This window comes from Bicyclus anynana, chromosome 1 (assembly GCF_947172395.1).
Source record: "Bicyclus anynana chromosome 1, ilBicAnyn1.1, whole genome shotgun sequence".
NCBI classification, from domain to species: domain Eukaryota; kingdom Metazoa; phylum Arthropoda; class Insecta; order Lepidoptera; family Nymphalidae; genus Bicyclus; species Bicyclus anynana.
The window spans coordinates 14216051-14234997 of NC_069083.1; the positions used below are offsets into that span (position 1 = coordinate 14216051).

At 38.1% G+C, this 18947-nt stretch overlaps 1 protein-coding gene across 2 annotated transcripts in view; it reads right to left on the reverse strand.

Annotated features, from left to right (window-relative positions):
- The window catches only part of LOC112052096 (insulin receptor), a 108292-nt gene extending 95285 nt beyond the window's left edge, over window positions 1–13007 (reverse strand). Inside the window, exon 1 of one of the 2 annotated variants that reach the window (XM_052884298.1) lies at window positions 12635–12776. The gene's annotated coding sequence lies outside the window, so the exon portion shown is untranslated. Of the gene's footprint in view, window positions 1–12634 lie in introns of both variants that reach the window. The other variant, XM_052884286.1, reaches the window with a different exon arrangement.
- Window positions 13008–18947: the final 5940 nt, after the last annotated feature.

Genomic DNA, 18947 nt, shown 5'->3' on the forward strand with positions numbered 1-18947 from the left:
ACAAGGCAAGCGTGCGATCCATTGACAAAAATTATAGAAAATAATTGTCAAGAAAGAATACAAAAGGGAACTTGGACTAAGTTATACAAATCATGTCCAAGCCTAATGGTGGCAAGAATACTGGTTGCATTTCGCGTTGGACAGCAAAAAAAGATCTTATAAATCTAATCAAATTATTCATTTTGAGTAGGCTTCTATTAAGCACTTTTAGGAAATTCTGTCGGAGTAGTGGCTCTACCACCGGTTAATAAAACAGAGAAAAAAGCAGGCAAAGAAACTCAGCAGCTGATATCGTATAATAAAAGAAATATTAAAGAATTTTTAAAAAATATATTTTCAGTCTTTTCTTGTGTGCAGTAGATTAATCACGAATCTTTGTCATTAAAGAAAACAAAGCCGGCAACCTACGTGCAACTTATTACGTACGAACTTATGTCAAACACTGGCGAAAAGTGCCGACACATGCCGATTGCGACCCACACTATCAATTTTATCGGCTGGCAAACCGTTAGCGCTGCAGGCATATGAGATTACTTGATCGTCAGTGGCTGACATTATAGTTACTACAACTCCTTCAAGCATATTCACGAGCTATCGTCGGCGAGGAAAGGACTGACGCACTACAATCAGTAAGTACCTACCTTACTAACAAAGCATATAATGAGGCGTGAAATGATGTTCACGAACTATAAAATTGGATTAGATTGATATGACGATCGTACATGTACAGATTAGTTAGACCGTCGGAATATTATTTCTCAGTCACTCCTGGACTCCAGCCATCAATCGATACAAACGCGCAGATACTTCGATACAGACTATTTAGATTGAGCGCATTTTCTATTTTTTTTTTTAACCCAGGTCCTTCCCGATAGCATTTCTAACGATACACATTGTACATTATGTAGGTACCTAAGTCACGGGTACGAATCTGAGTTTGTTTAAACATTTTCATGCCTAAATCACAAAACAGATTTTAAATAAAAATTTTAATAAAAAAATTCAACCGACTTCCAACTCAAAAAATAACCTAAACTAAAAAGCAAAAAATAACATCTTACCTATGTGCTACCTTCTGATCAGTTTTAAGGCGGTGCCAAGCCAGTGATGTTTTAATTTAAGCCGTTTAAATTACAAAAGTTCTGTAGTTCTTTCAGAAACGGCTTTAATTAAAACATTACACTAGATTGGCACCGCCTTCAAACTGATCAGAAGGTAGCACATAGGTAAGATGTTATTTTTTGCTTTTTAGTTTAGGTTATTTTTTGAGTTGGAAGTCGGTTGAATTTTTTTATTAAAATTTTTATTTTTTAATTTTTAGTGTTAGTACACCTACTGAGTGTGAACAAAAATTAATAATCAATTAGTTGAAACGTTATTTTTTTATAATAAGTATCTAAGTCCTAAAATCCCAATTTTAAAAATACTACCTTAACTCATATACAAAATTTTACTCCCCCTTTATCCACGTGTAATATGAATATTCAGAAAAACGTGAAAGGTGACTGTCCTCCGTCTTCATCACCAGACCCCCTATCCAGTCACAATCCATATGGTTGGAAAGTTCTCATCAATATAAAATTAAATCAAGTCCAAACACAAGATAGCTACTGTGAACCGTCGAGGAGTTCCCTTAACTCTCCTTCATCTTCGTCACCAGACCCCTAATACAGTCACAACCCATCTAGGTGGAAAGTTCTCATCAATACAAATTTATCAAGTCCAAACACAAGGTAGGTACTGTGAACCGTTGAGAAGTTCTCTTAACTGTCCTTCGTCTTCATCATCAGACCCTTAATACAGTCACAACCCATCTAGGTGGAAAGTTCTCATCAATACAAATAAATCAAGCCCAAACAAAAGGTACCTGCTGTAAATCTTTGACGAGTTCCATCGTCTGTGTTTTGGCTCCATCATCAGACCAACTCCAGACCTTCATAAAATTGTAGTGGTTTAAAATACCTTATGGAAACACTAACGAACGCACTAGCCGTCCCTACAATTTTCGAAGAATTTTTAAAATCGGTCTACAAATGACGGAATTATCGCTGGACATACATAAAAAAAAAAAAAAAAAAAAAAACATACATACAGTCGAACGTAGAACCTCCTCCTTTTTGGAAGTCGGTTAAAAACTGCCACAGATGGAAAGCTTAATAACTCTATATCATATATTATCCCCATAATCCCGTTAGAATTTCAACTGCGTGCGTGAAAAAGCAGACGGGGCCCGCTAATCTATAGTTAATATTATAAAGAGGAAAGATTTGAAATTTTTTTTCACCAATGGAAAATTACATTATCAGCGAGTAACATAATTATTATCCCCCAAGGGAACGGGAAGTAGGGCTCACACACACACACACACACACACGCACACACGCACGCACATAAACCAGCGTTTATTGCATGTTGCATGTTAAGTTAAGTTTAAATTTGTTATTAAGGAAGAGCGAGACCTTCTGATACAGGTTTTAACTTAAAAGAAGGTCTCAGCCACATCAGAGACTGTAAAACTATAAAATAATAAAATTTCATTTCATTTCATTTCATTTCATTTCAAACCGGGGGCGGGAGTTATAAATAAACTCAGCCTGAATCACTTTTAGAAAAATAAATCGTGTTAGCCGATTAACCTCAAAATTGTAATCAACACTGAAAACGTTTCGCGTGTAAATCTCTTAAATGTAAACACTTAGTGGGGCTAGAAAAACACACCATTTTAATTATTTACAAGTGGCGAACGGCCACCGAGCCTTGAGATGGCGATTCGCAGAACTTGCCATTTGTAATCAAAACAAACAGCCAATGACTTCAAGTTATGAGGAAATTCGCCAACTGAGCCGAATACTAGATTATTATCAGACTACGCAGCTCTTAGTAATCTTGTTATTATGTTTTTAAGTAACAACTTTTTTATAACATGGACAAGAACCTCCTTTGTCCTTTAACTAAAGGTTGTGTTAGTGGGCAACGATTTTATACTAAGTGGGTACAAAACGGCCGGCCAACAAGGCCAGCAGGGTTACTAGGTATCTCGGTGTACCACTCGAATAACGAGCCACTACAACGTTTTTCCATCATATTTTCGTTTATGCAATCATCTAACAACGTATTTTCAACGAAATGTCATAAGTTTCTACATTTAACCTAAAGTGGCAGTAATATTGAAGTGGCAGTAGCAATTGGTAAGATAATTTCAACGAAAAACCGTTATTTACTTACTTATTTTCGTTGAAATAATCATGTAAAATGATCGTAAAACAAAAAAATCACTGTCATTTAATGTGAAATGACGTAGTCAAGGTAATTTTATTGAAATACCTATGTTAGGTGATCACAATTACGAAAATACGATTGAAAACGATGTAGTGACTTACTATTTGAATTTACTCGGTATATCGAGTTATCTAATAACCCTGCAGGCCTCCGTCCTTATAGAAAAAAGACCCACCTCGCTGTTCGAATACAGGTTGGCGGGATTAGGGTGATAGTTTAAAAGTAACGGCCGCTTAAAGTGGCAATGGGCGGGGCACATAGTTCGAAAAGCCGATGGACATTGGGGTCCCAAGGTGCTGGAATGACGAAGCAAAGTGTTGAACTACCCCCCCACCAGTTGGTCTGACGACATCAAGCGACTCGCAGTTATTCGCTGGCTGCAGGCGGCTCAGGGTTGTGATGTTTGGAAGTCTACACAAAAGGCCTATGTGCAGTTGACGTGCATCGGCTGATATGATGCTGATAATGAACGGCCACTATCGGATGTTAATAAAAATGAACGGAACGGATGGTTTAACGTGCTCTCCAAGGCACGGGGGTGTAACCCACCAACTTCCCAAGTGATTCGGTAAAAACCTACCACCAAGCAATTATGCGTTCCGGTATAGTGCCGCATAGAAATCAGTACTATCGGTACTATAAAACCCAATCTACCCAATTTCTACAAGTTACGCTACTACCCAACTACTACCACATTCATTGTCATAGAATGCCTACTCTCTTATTAATATCTCATCAGGTGAGTGTGATGCGACCGCAGTGAAGAACTGACTTGATAGTTCAATAAAAAAAGTGTGTGTCAGCTCCGACGCATGAATGGAGTTTACTCTTTCAGATCGACTGTCTAAATAGGTGTAGGTATGCTGCGGGGCTGCGTAAGTCTGAAAAGTGAAAGGTGCGCAACTGAAGAGCAGCAGGCCGCGGCGTGCGCGCCCGCACGCATGTGTACGCTGTTGGCGGCAGGGCACGGCGAAAGGTGCGCAAACTAGGTTGCGCCCAAAAAACGTAACGCTGTCATTCGTTCATCAAATTTTACTGTCCATATTTTTTTCATACGGGGGGCATACATAATAAATGAGTAAACTCCAAAAGAAACCTCTGCCAATTCACCGTGACTGTCTGTTGTTAATCATGATCGCGATGTAGAAAAAGAAATCTTATAATCTCCCGGCACAGTAACCATATATCGGTGGCGCCTGCTATCGTGATGCGCCTCATGTCATTATACGCGGTAATCAGTATGTGCGCTCGCTATGCCTATCTAGTACCTACGTGTTCTGTGTACAAACATTACGTCAGCGTGACGGCGAGCGGCGCCCGGCCGACGGTACGCTACGCTTATCAAGCGAGATTTTTGTAACCTACTACCTAGATAACGAATTAAGCCTCGGCCACATTGGTGTGTTATGCTTGCATTCTTGATTCAAGCTTGGACACCGCGTCCTACCGCATGATGTAGATGGCGTAGATGCATCAGTGTGCTTGTAGCTTTAGATTTAGAGCGAGCGTTTACCTACTAAGGCGACTAAAAATAACTACGTAGTTAGTTTCATATCAGCCGATAGACGACCACTGTAGGACTTCCAAACATGACTATCCAATGAGCCGCCTGCATCCAGTGAATCGCTACAACTTGCTTGATGTCGTCAGTCCATTTGGTGAGAGATCGACCAACACTGCGCTTTCTACTACTCCTAGTGGAAGATCCTTGAGACCCTAATATTCATCGGCTTGTCGAAATATGTGCCCCACCTATTGTCACTTTAGCTTCGCGACTGATTGACTTATTATGGTTTTAGCATACATATAAGTACGGTAGACAACTAAGGAAATACAGACTTTCAACTTTTATACTCAACGTTTTATTTACCTGGACGCAAGAGAAACTAACCATATTCTATAGTTGTTACACACACAGGATACGTGAAGCTTTTTTACAATTGATTACTATTAGTTGCTTAATTAATTGTAATATAACTTAACAGCCTCAATGTCCTACAAATTGCGTGGTACATTATCTCGTTCCGACCAGCTACCAGAATCAAGAATTTTCGTAAATAAAAAAGTTGAGCGTCTCACCAAGATGAAGCTATTCCCGACATATAAACTTAATCCTATTAAGTTACATTTGGTACCAAATAACAAGAGCTGACATAAAATCAGTATTTATAAAACTATTTATTTCCTCCTTCTTCGACCGAATTATAAACAAACGCACGCTTCTGCGAGCATAATTTTCACTTCCGTAGAACATTTGTTTATTCTTCAATCAATGAAGTTTAAATCAGACTTCGATCTAGTAGGAAGTATCGTCCATTGCAGATTGTAAAACAGATTGAGCAGGTAATGGACGCGCGTATATGAACGACGCTATCTATAGACTATCTGGCTTACATCAACAACTGCTCCAAAAGGTTGACGCGTATTCGCCACACCACAATATAACGTCTATAAGTTACCTACTTGGACTTATGCTGACTTAAGCCTCCGGCTTTTGACGGCCTCCGTGGCGCAGAGGTATGCGCGGTGGATTTACAAGACGGAGGGCCTGGGTTCGATCCCCAGTTGGGCCGATTGAAGTTTTCTTAATTGGTTCTGGCCGTGGCTAGTTAACGACAAAGACGTACCGCCAAGCGAATTAGCGTTCCGGTATGATGACGTGTAGAAACCGGAAGGCGTGTGGATTTTCATCCTCCTCCTAACAAATTAGTCCGCTTCCATCTTAGATTGCATCATCACTTACCACAAGGTGAGATTGTAATCAAGGGCTAACTTGTAAAGAATAAAAAAAAAGCAAATGATAGATGTAAGAATAGGTACTTTCTTTAAGTAACGTTATGATAGCATAAAAAAAATCGACTAAGTTGTATCTAAGGTCCTTCGAGGTCGGTTTATGAACTTAATGTGCATACCTAGCCACTAATTAGATAGGTACTATCAAGTGTCTTCGTACCTATACTAAGGAATGTTTTACACGTGTACCGCATGCTTGCTAACTAGCGTAGCGTCATTTGGACAGAGACAGGTAGAGCCAGGCACGGCGGTCGGGGTGAGTGAAAGCGGGACGGAGTCGCCCGTAGCAGGGTCTGTAGCAGGTAGGGACCAGTTTCCCGCGCTGCATTCCGCGTTGTTTACGCGCCGCACCGTAGCGTGGCGGACTCCGAGGTTGACGACCGGCGCACCACGCCGCCATGTTTTCAGTAATAAATATTAGAACAGCGCAACGCAGCGCGATCGATCAGCCGCGGGCGGCGCGCGGTTCGCTGGCCAAAATATTGCACCACCACCCGCGCACCCCCGCATCTGCACCGGGAAGCTAAAAGCGTGCGAGCACACTCCGACGTAACCTCATTGCAGTTTGATAACAGCGACGAGTGCATCTGTCTAGCCTTGCAACACACTCTAATTGCTATTTTCGTTGCAATTATAAAGCTATCGACTATTGGGGATAATAGGTTTAAACCTTATGAGCTGTACTTGAGCTCAATTTAAGATTTGATTTCGATTTGTACTGTACACCCATACTTAATATTATTATCTGTTATTAATTAGGAACTAGTTAACTTTACCATAATAACCCATCTATACTAATATTATAAAGCTGAAGAGTTTGTTTGATTGAACGCACTAATCTCAAGAACTACTGGTCCGATTTGAAAAATTATTTCAGTGTTAGATAGCCCATTTGTCAAGGAAGGCAAATGGGCTATATATTATCCCCGTATTCCTACGGGAACGGGAACCACGCGGGTGAAACCGCGCGGCGTCAGCTAGTACTAATATAAATGCGTAAGAAAATCTGTCTGTTACACTTAAACGGCGAGAAAAATTGAAATTTGGAGCAGAATAGAGGCTTTTTATCACTGAAAAATGCATGGTTCCCTAGGGATTTGTGAAAACCACGATTTCAGGCAAATAAAGTTGCGGGAGTCTGGATAGTTAGATTAAAAGAGTACTTACTTAAAAGTAAGTATTCTTCTATAGTTCTAGATAAGAACAATTTTGAAATTGTAATTTATAAAACTGTAGTGATCTATAATAATGGAGTTGCCTAATTAATTATTATCAAAGATGAAGTTCAATTTTAAGTTCGTAATTAAAACTTGCTAAGAAATACAATATCAAAGAACGTTACATAAATTATTATAACATTAAGGACGTTGTATACAAGCTATGAACTGCTATGGAACTTGGCAGCTTTTAGATTCTCTTTCATCGGACGTCGTTAGAAACGAACTTAGCTGACACGCTGCGATGTCTCCTATATTTATCTATTCTGTGCAGTGGCGAGCATAAGGATGTCGATCAGGGTATGCACTAGTAAGTAAAGTTAGCCAAACTAGAAAAATCTGCATTTAAAAGTTCTACATGCCCTAAGAAATAATTTGTCTTAATACTTAATTGAGATAATTATTTCTTAGGGTATGCAGAACTTTTATGCATGTATGAGGTGCACGCCAATGATTCTGTGAATGTGTAAGAATACCTTAATATACCTAATAATAAAAATCATAATGACATTAATTTTTTACATACACAATCGTGTAATGAAATTTAAAATGTCATTGATAACAATAGATAAGATAGATTTTTAGAAGAATTGTTCTTTAAATAACATTTTTCCTTATGTTACGCTGTTTATAATTTTATCTTTGCTCAATGAAACTAGGTACTCACATTACTTTGGGTTACGAAGGCACAATCCAAACATCTGGTGCATTGAAATTATATTGAAGTTATTTATGTAATTGATATCTAATTGTTTTTCTTTTTAAAAGTTTTATCGCATGAGATTAGATAGATCAGAACTTGCTCTTAAACAAAATTAACAACATTTTACTAATGGAAGGACAGTGTTAAAAAAAATTAGGAAACGCACTGGCCACCCCTTCGAATTTCTTTCTTTTTAATCTTTCTTTGATTTGTCCATTGCAATTTTTTACTATTTTTATTATGCCCGCTGTTATATTTTTGTAAATCAATAGTAAATTTATCCTAATTGACAATTTAACGGTTTCACTTCCGACAGATTATAGTATATTGCAAAATAACACGTTAAATTGTAATCAGTATTTTCAGTTCACGATATGACGGCAGATTATGATATCACGAGTGAGATTATAAACTAACGAATTTTACAATCTAACGGTGACACATATATATATCCTATATGAAAAAAATTACATTATCAATACTAATATTGTAAATAGAAAAGATTAGATTTGATTGTGTGTTTGTTTGTATATTGAATAGGCTCTGAAACTACTGAACCGATTTGAGAAATTCTTTCACTTTGGGAAGCTACACTATCCTTGAGTACTAATGGGCTAAATATCTCCGTATTCCTACGGGAACCACGCAGGTGAAACCGCGCGGCGTTTGCTAGTAATATTATAATTTAAGATCGAAAGACGTTTAATGAAAGACCGTCTGTGACTTATCAAGTATCAAATAAGCCAATTCAAGGTCGCGCGACAGCATAATTTTGTTTTCGGTACATTGTTTTGATAAGAATTCAAGGTGTACATAGGTGTCGGCATTCGCGTGCTTATCGGCAGCTCTCAACAGCCTACAACTTGTAATTACCTACAATATATGATAGATTCATGCATGTATTGTACTTCGTAAATAATTCGATTGACTGGATTCGTTATTGGACTATAGGTGAAAGGTCATGTTATTTGTGTCGTATTTATAGTTACCGGGCCTTGATAACTTTACCGAATTCACATTGTAAATATTATCATTACGTAATAACTAATTTAAGCACTAAGTACAGTTTGACAGCTTTAAACAATTTGTTGTGGGAGTGGCATCGGATATTATAACACTAATATTATAAAGGCGAAAACTGGAGTAGCGATTTGCCTGAAATTTGGAATGGAAATATCTAGATTTTACTCTGCATTAACACGAAGACTACTTTTTTTACTACCGGAAAAATCCGGAAAAAGGAATAATAATAATTCCGCTAATACTTAATACTTTTTTCCCATTAGTTTTACAGATTAAACCATTTATCAAAACGTTTGTTTATCTCGCTTATATGTAAAAAATATCATAATTATTTAAGTAAGTAGGTACTAAATTACGAGTTTCGAGTCCGAGATAATCTTCGGTTTACAATTTAAAAAACTCGAGGACCATTACTTAACTGTGGGAAGATGTCGAATATCATGATTTCCTGTCTCATTGATCTTTTAGTATAAATACCATTATCTATCTACGACAGTACGTGAACGTAAGAGCTTATTGTTTCCGGCTCATTAGCCATTGACGAGGTATTTTAATGTAACTATCTACCTACTTTACCGATTAGGTCGTTGACCTCATGTACCTAGTGCTTACCATGATACGAGTAACAGTGAGATCATTGATACTGAAAACCATACAGTTCTACAATACTTTTTAACCCATTGCAATAAGAAGGGTGTTATAAGTTTGACGTGTATGTCTGTCTGTCAGTCTGTCTGTGACACCATAGCTCTCGAACGGATGAAGCCATTTCAATTTAGATTGTTTTGTATGAAAGGACATGTTTAATGAAAATCGGTTGAGCCGTTTAAAAGTTCTTGGGGGTGAAAGAGGGGAAGAATAACCGAATGTCTGCATATATACTCGAGTAGGATTTCAAATGAAAGCGCACTGAAATAGAATATTGATGACTTGATCGAGAGTGTAATTATTTCATGACATTCGGGGTTATTCAAATTTTTCAATTTTACGTTATCATATTAATGTACTGCGGTCCAAATTATTTAATACAAGATCACTCTATGTCAATTCACTATAACCCCATTACATACAACAATATTTTATATTAGAGATAGGACATGAGGCGGACAAATTAGCATTTATCTTATGTCAGCCACTGATGATCATGTAATCTCACATGTCTAACAGCGCTAATGGTTTGACAGCCGATTGTTAGAATGTCAGTCGCGATGTGCATGACATCATGCCAATCGCAACCAACACACGATCAGTTTTATCGGACAAGTTTGTAAACACGTAACATACCTATCTATAGTATAAAATAATCATGATTACATAAAATCATCGTATACCAATTTCAACAGATAATAAAAAAATACTTAATGTAGAATACTTAATGTTAAGAAGAGTTAAGATGATTAGCACAGACACTAGCCAAATTCCTAAATACTATTAATTACTGGTAGGTAGTTAGTCAGTTTAGAACACGGATGTTTCTTACAAGGTTGTTTATCGACCTTCGGGTATGCACATTTCTAGTTTATTTCAGATCTTTTAAACATTTTCTTTTTCAACCATCAAACCACGAATATTTGTGAGTTTGCAGTTTATTCTTGATTGTTATTCGACTCATCTTCATCTTTTCGAACGCATAGATAGCTACTGTTAAGGTGTGAAATGTCCGTCCGGCGTCTGTATTTCCTGCCAGGAAGTACCTATAAAGATATGTGCATCGTAAAATAAAGGCGCATATTGTGATAAGGTTCTTAACTCGGGAGACCTGCAGTGTTATTAATTATGTGGAAATACGCGAATAAATTATAGCTCATGACACTCACAAATGACCTGGCTTTTCATTGGTAAAAGAATTTCCATACTCGGTTTAATAGATTCAGAGATTACCTACAAACTCATAAAGTTTACCTCTTTAAAATATTAGTATAGAATACCTATCCACAGATTTCACATTATTCATTATTATGTGATTTTCCTAAGTACTTTTAAATTCCATTATCCTGTCAAATTTGTTGTAAAATACATACGTTCACGTATAGGTATCTATCTCAAATCTTAATCTGCGCGAGATTGCCTACAATAGAATAAAAAATAAGTAAATAGCAGATTTTCGCCTAAAACAGATTCGAATTTTCTTTTCGTATGTATTTTGTTTTTGTGTTTTTATTTTTAGGGTACGTAAAAAATAAATGACGCTGCGATCTCATCTAATGTTATTGAATAGAAAAAAATAAAATAATTAAAGAAATAAAAAATTCCCGACTGCATAAAATATAAACTACTTAAATTACTGAAAAGATAAAAAACAAGCTCAGTCCAGAAGTGTAGAAAGCAATTAGAAAACATTTGGACATCCGATAAAACTGACCGTGTGTTGGTCGCGATGTGCATGATAACTGCAGTGCTAACGGCAGGACATCCGATAAAACTGATCGTCTGGTGGTCGCGCTGTGCATGACTCCATGCATATAATTATATACAGTGAAAGTATGTAAAAACTATGTAGAAAGGACGAAATCCTTTTAAAATATTACTAGGTAGGTACCTATGTTTAGGTGTTATCTATTAGTTTAAATAATTTTCCTTTAGTTGTTTACTATGCAACTAAATGAATTTAATACAATGATCCACTTTCGTCCGCCTCAGTTTCGACGTACAAGTGATATTGTCACTTGTACGTACTGTAATATAAATAATTAATAAAAAAAAATAGTATAAAATCTATACTAATATTTTAAAGCTGAAGAGTTTGTTTCTTTGCTTGAACGCGCTAATCTCAGGAACTACTGATCCGACTTAAATTTTTTTTTCAGTGTTAGATAGCCCATTTATCGAGGAGGGCTATAGGCTATATATTATCTCCGTATTCCTACGGGAACGGGAACCACGCGCGGCGTCAGCTAGTCTTTGATAATAATACGAGTAGTAGTATTCATACGCAAGCAGGCTTTTCTTACTGCGTAAAAATAAATTCACGGTTTCAGTAAGTACGCACTTGGTTCATAACTTAATAATAATATACCTACTTATGTATAATTAATTATCATTAAAAAAATAAATAAATGTTGTAATAAATAAACTAACCTCTGTTAATTGTTTTGGGTTTATTTTTTAGTTAATGTAGTCAATTAATAACAATTTAACTGTTTACAATAAAAAAATACGAATAATTTCAACAAACCATTGAACAATCCTTTAGCGATCAACAAATCGGTGTAATGATGATTTATTATTAGTAAACAGTTGGTATGTTTCAAGTATTGCTATAGTAACAGCTATAAATTACTGGGAACATAATATTATTGTCGTCTATAGAAGTTTAGGGTGAAGGTATGGCTAATGGCCATTTCATAAGACGAGAATTGGGAGAATTGGGGCCGTGCGACAAGACAAAACGTTGCCGTCAGGAGGAGGGAACGATTGTCGGAGTGCGCAGAGAAGGGCAGTTGTTTACAGCAGCAAACCACGTGGTCGCTTGCGGCGTACAAGTACATACATCAATACTACATCGCATCACGTGGCCCGCGGCACCTGTGCCCACACGAAACGCATAAACATACGACAGTAATTATTATGAACCAGATTAGCGTAGACGTAATCAGATTGAAAACATATGAAACGCTACCTGAGCCCGGCGCCTGCCGTGTTTGTCTGAGCGCGCACCACTGTTGTTTATCAATCGTCGCAGTTAATCGAGACAGAATAATGTTATCACTTTGCCACAAGCACCGTTCACTTGTTATTATAATATTCGGTAATAACCAAAAACAACACTTGTAAACACAGACACAGCGCACGATAGAGAGCGGATAACACAGACAAGCTATCGCGAACGACGCGCGCAAACGACTGGGGCAGCGGCGCGCGCGGGGCTGCCGGGCCGAATCGCCGAGCGCCGACTGCCGACCGACGAGCGACGACCCAGTCGAGGAATGCAGCTCGCCTGTTCCCGCGTGCTTATTTTTTTGGTCTGTCCGGTACTGTAGGGCGCTAGGGGACGCGATTGTTCTAAACGCTTTGGCGCCTACGGTGACGCTAAAAGCTCATTCCGCCTTTAACCACTTCGTCAACATCTAGCGCCAACACAGACTGAACAGAGCTCGCAAGTCGCAGCCAGACGGTGAAACTTGACGTCTACATCAAAAATATTTTTATAAAAACCAACTTGCACCGCCACAACTAACTGAAATCCCTACAGTCGATGAGGGTAGTTAGAGCCACTGCAGCATCAGCACTATGGTCTTTGATTGTATATGAAACCATCTCGTGAGTATCCTCTATCATGTAGGAAAAAGCTTTTGGTAGTCAGTCAAGCATTTTTAGAGAAATCTGAAAAAATGCCCGTTAAATTAAAGTGACGTTACCAAGAACAATAATAATCCCTTTTGAACCCTGATATCTTAAATAATATTACGTAGCCAGTTCCTTTGTGGTTCAGAGAGCATGTTTAGCCATAAGTCCCGTTATCACTAACACCTGATAATGATCGCCACCAAATCGAAAATCATCCCTCATCATCATCATTAACAAGCAAGAACCCATATTTGGCGCTCTGTTCAGCACGACTCTTCTATCAGAAGCTGATGACTTTTCATTATAATAATATAAACCACCGACAGACATTAGAACACACTAATGGTCATCACAGAAATATTTCCTTATTCTGCCAATCGAACCCACGGTCGTTGCAGGCAGATCACCCACTGCGCCACTCGCTGAAAAAAATTATGTACCTAAGTATAATAACCAAAAACAAAAAATATACGTACTGACACCGACAGTATCAAGAACATCAGTCTGTTTTATAAGTCGGTTCAAGAAATAGCAATTTTTTTATAAAAGAAAGACCGGATTTTGTAAGATCATAATAAACAGATTACTCACAATCAGGTTGTGTTGGATTTTTTACAACTTACGAAGTACGAAAATAAAAAATTTGCTAATTCAACAGGCAAATGTATCAAAACAACATTCCTATGTCTCTGCCGAATCGTGTGTTTTTTTTGTGCCGCGAACTTATTATTGTATCTACGAGTAAGAATTATACATTGCATATTGTATAGGCTGAGGCACGCTTATTAGATAACCTATACTAATCACTCTTTTGTTCTGTAGTTTCCTTTCTATTAGAAAATCCATTAGTACATGTTTACCTAAAAAAAATTGATCTATTGTTGAGCCTTGGCAGTAAAGGCCGTCACTAAAAATTACAGCATCCCAGTACTGTGTGCTTACCGCGAGAGGACAGATCGACAGGCGGACATAGCGGAACTTTATGAGTTCTTTATTGACTACATTTTAATTAAGGTTAATTATTTAATTATACGTTATATCATATACTAGAAAATAGGTTACCACCGATAAACACGCTAAGTATTTTGAATGAAATACACCATTTCATACTATTTGGACCTCACAAAATGTACTTACTTAAAGGTTCCAGCTCATTCGAGCCAACCAGCAGCGACGGTAAACTTCCCTTCATAATCATAATAATACATACGTTTACACCTAGTGATGGTTCATGACAAACTTGAAACTGCCCATGTATTCGCGGAAAACACAATATACTCTTGTTGACCACGCGACGTTGCTTCCATCAGCAGCCGCTTGAAGTTCTCCGTGCGTAGAACTCTGTTCTAAAGAAACGTAGAAAGTCTGACAATGACTGCACGCCGAGCGACGAGGTGGTGTTAACAGACGCCGGGAGGGTCTAATGAGCTATGATCTTAAAAATTACTAGTTGACATGAGACGAGGGATCTAGTTTGAATAAACATATGAGGATCTATAGAACCTTACATGTTCATACGTAGGTACGTACGTCATCATCATATCATCCAATGGACGTCCACTGCAGGATATAGGCCTTCCAAACTTCACGATCCTGGGCCGCTTGCATCCAGCGAATCCCTGCGACTCGTTTGATGTCGTCAGTCTACTTGGTCGGGGGTTGACCAACACTCCCCTTTCTAGTACGGGGTCGCCTTTCCAGCACATCCCAACGTCCATCGGCTCTTCAAACTATGTGCGCCGCGCAATGCTACTTAGGATATCAGCTTCGTGACTCGTTGAGCTATGTCGGGGACTTTGACACTATGGTTATTGGTTATTGTCACTTCATAATCAGATGAAATCGCAGATAAAAAATAAACTACAAGATGTTGTTTACTGAGAATATAGATACTTACCTACCTACATAATTAATGAAAACAAGAAAAAACAATTTTATGCGAACTGATGATTAATGTTTTGTCCACCGTTATCGTTAAATGTTGATAGGTATGTATATGGTAACACGGTAAACTCGTAAACAAACCAATTTACTGAGGCAACCAGTGGGGGTTTTTCCAAAAAATGTAGTAGAGTAGGTATCTACTCATAGGTATGTCGATTAAACTGGTCCAGTAGATTTTGAGTTTATTCGTTACATACAAAACATTTTTTGCTGCACTGGGTCTGCATGTTAAACTAATCAAAATGAGATAAATATTCACGTCACTAGTGAACGACTTCTTCCGCGTAAGGAGGAATCATTCCGTCATTACATGATTTTTTCGTAACTAGCTCTCAAAAGGAATAATTTTATCCCATTTTTGCCACATTTACATTGATACTCCGCTCCTATTGGCCGCAGAGTAATTTTAAACCTACAGCCTATTGACTACCACAAGAGGTCAGAATCTCTAAAACACGCAAATTATGTTTCCATTCATCAATAAAGGTTTTAATCACACCATTTGCGGATATCATACCATCGGCCCATTTTATGGTTACTACAGGCAAGTGTGGGTATACCCATTAGTGACTAGACGCACGTGAAAACCTCTGACTCAAATATGTCTGGCAGCCCTCTAAAGGAAGGAGTGTATCATACTTAGATGACTAGCGGACGCTCGGACTTCGTACGCGTGAAGTTGTGTTGTTCAGAAATCCCGTAGGAATCATATTTTTACGAGAGAATAAGCCTATATGTTGCTCTATAATACCCTCTTTTTTCCAGTGAGTCCCATTAAAATCGCTTCAACCGTTCCAGACGGAGAAGCTCGGAGAAACAGTATATACGGTCGAATTGAGAAACCTCCTCCTTTTTAGGTTATTTAATTTTGATGATGGCCAAAAAGGCTTCACCTCCTTCGATTCGTTAAAAAGAGAGTTATACGTTAGAGACGTGTTTGTCTGTGCGTCTGTGGCATCTGAATTTGTTAACTAATAGGCCCAATTTATGATGCGGATTTTTTTATTGAGTCAGTGTTAATAATGTACGCGTACAAGATGAAACTCCGATCCGATAAGCCGATTCAATGATATCGGCGTATTTGTCACAAAATCCCCGATTAGATAAGTACATACGGAAGCAAATTATAGAGTTTGGACTATAGTAGCATTAAAAGATTTTTAGGGTCTAGACAAGACCTTCAACATTCTAAGTATGAAGCGTATTTTTTTGAACACACATTTTATTTGAATTGCCTGTCTATACCTAGTAGTTTTCTGTTCCTATGCATCATGTTTTTAAAGTTGTTTATTTTTAGGCCAATCAGTAATTAATTTAAAATAGTTAACTATCCATTTAATATGATTAATACCAATCTCATTATTTAATATTTATTAGACCGACAGGTTCTGACTTCTGATTAGAGGACAATGAACGTTTGCAATGCAGACGTGGAATGCAGACGGATTTTACTTATATCTTTGCACTTACGTTGTTTCTTGTTCGTTCTATTAATGACACATCACAATGCAGTGTTGGTCGACCCCTCAAAAGTTGGATCGACAACATCCAGCGGGTTACAGGAAACCGCTGGATGTTGTCGATCGATCAGTCGATCGGTCGATCGATGTTGGCTCAAGACTGTGATGTTTGGAAATCCATAAAAAGACCTATGTCCAGTAGTGGACGTCGATCGGCTCAAAATAATGAATGGCATAATATGTCTATATCACGCTGGCAAAGAGTCTAAGTCCCACCTAGAGTTTCAAAAAAAAATGTAGCTTTTGGTTCACTTGGTACAATAAAATACAACTTCCAAGTATTAAGCCTCTTACAGGAATGTTATAAATGAAAACTCGAAAACGGCCTTCATCATATCAGCCGATGATCATCCAATGCAGGACATAGGACTTTTGTAGGGACCTGAGCCGCCTGCATGCGGCGAATCCCTGCGACTTCCTTGATTTCGTCAGTCCACCTGGTGGGGGGATGACCAACATTGCGCTTTCTAGTGCGGGGTCGCCATTCCAGCATCTTGGGACCCCAACCATAATCGGCTCTTCGAACTATGTCTCCCCCCCCATTGCCACTTCAAATTCATTGGAAAACGGCCCTAATTCATGTGTGCATTGCTAGATACAACAACAAGTAGATAGGTAGAAAATAGAATACTAAATATACTAGATCACTAATTGTTGTCTTGAACGATGCATTCATAAGCCTCCTACTCGCGTTTGTGGTACATTGGCCATTAACACTATTGATTGGATTTAATTGATAACTTTCAGACATGGTCGCCGCATGATGTAATTCAACGTTAATAATGAGACTCGAGTGTGGCCACTTCGATGTGCAGTTGACCCCAATCGCCCCCAATCGAAGGACTAAATTGTTTGTCCGATCAGTGTTATTATGATCTGGAGCTACATACTGCTGTGTAGGTGTACGTAGTGATTCTACTGGGAAGAGCCGGCAAGAAAATCAGCAATAGATCATTCTCATCATGTAGATGGCGGTCATCCGCGCAGGTACAATTATAAACAAAAGTATTAAACGCTTGAAAAATAAAAGAACGTTGCCTGAAAAATTAAAAATTCTCAAGTACTTTAATTTTTCGAATAACATTGGCTTGTTAGTTTATTCTGTACTGTTATTCTCGGTGGCTTTCAATTTAAACCTATCTTGTACATAAGTTTTGTGTGTCTATATTTAAATACGAGTAGGTACCTAATGCTTACCTAAATAACAAGAGTTTTGACGTGAGATGGCGAACTAAAAAGACGTGATAAAAATCTTATAGACAACGAGTATCAATAAGTATAAAATACGGTAAGATACATTTCAACTAGTTTTATAAGTAAGCCACAAACTTCAACATATTTCTAAAGAACTGCTATATTTTATGCACCGCAACGAAAAAGCGACATAAGAATAGGCGCAATGCCGCACAATGTGTGTGCCAACTGCCAAATGCATTCTCATAATTCTTAACGAGAGTAGTTATAAAATAATATTGCGTCATTTAGTTTTACATGAGTAGCAAGTGCTTTTAGTGCTTGTTCAGGCTCCGTCGTCTACCCCGATGCTTATAGCAAACTAGAAGACTCAGTCGAGCTTCGCTTTGACGACTTCACTCCATTGGCTTACACAGTTAGGTACAATCAAAATGAAAATTCATTCATTTCAAGTAGGCTCAGTTTACAAGCACTTTTGATACGTCAGTTGACTAATTATTATTACCTCTAACCTCGACTAAGTAAATGCTTCTTTAACACATTGCTTAAAGCTATGCAATGGCAGGTCCATCAGATATAAGAAGTAACGTTAGCATTTAGCGATGTCTGTTCTGTGTCTGTCTGATCACACGCAAGCAACCAATACCCAGATAAGGTCCAATCGGCGACAAACAGAATCTTTATCCGATTATACCGAGGTACCGAGCTGATTGACATTTTTGGGTAGTTATTCGAGGCAAGCCTGGCTGGGGAGTAGGCAGAGGACTTAATTTTTTTTTTTGCAAAAGGTATCCTCGAGGCAATATGAACTTCGGGCTACGTCCTCGAGGTCTCTTTTCTTCCACTTTGTCAATGTAAGTGATTAGGTACTAGCTCATCTAAGTTATCTCTTTCTCTCCTAGCAATGTAGCTGAAGTACCTACTCGATGATCCTCTGAAGACAGGTGGCGGACAGTATCTTCGAGATGTTAAGTTGTTTCAACACCG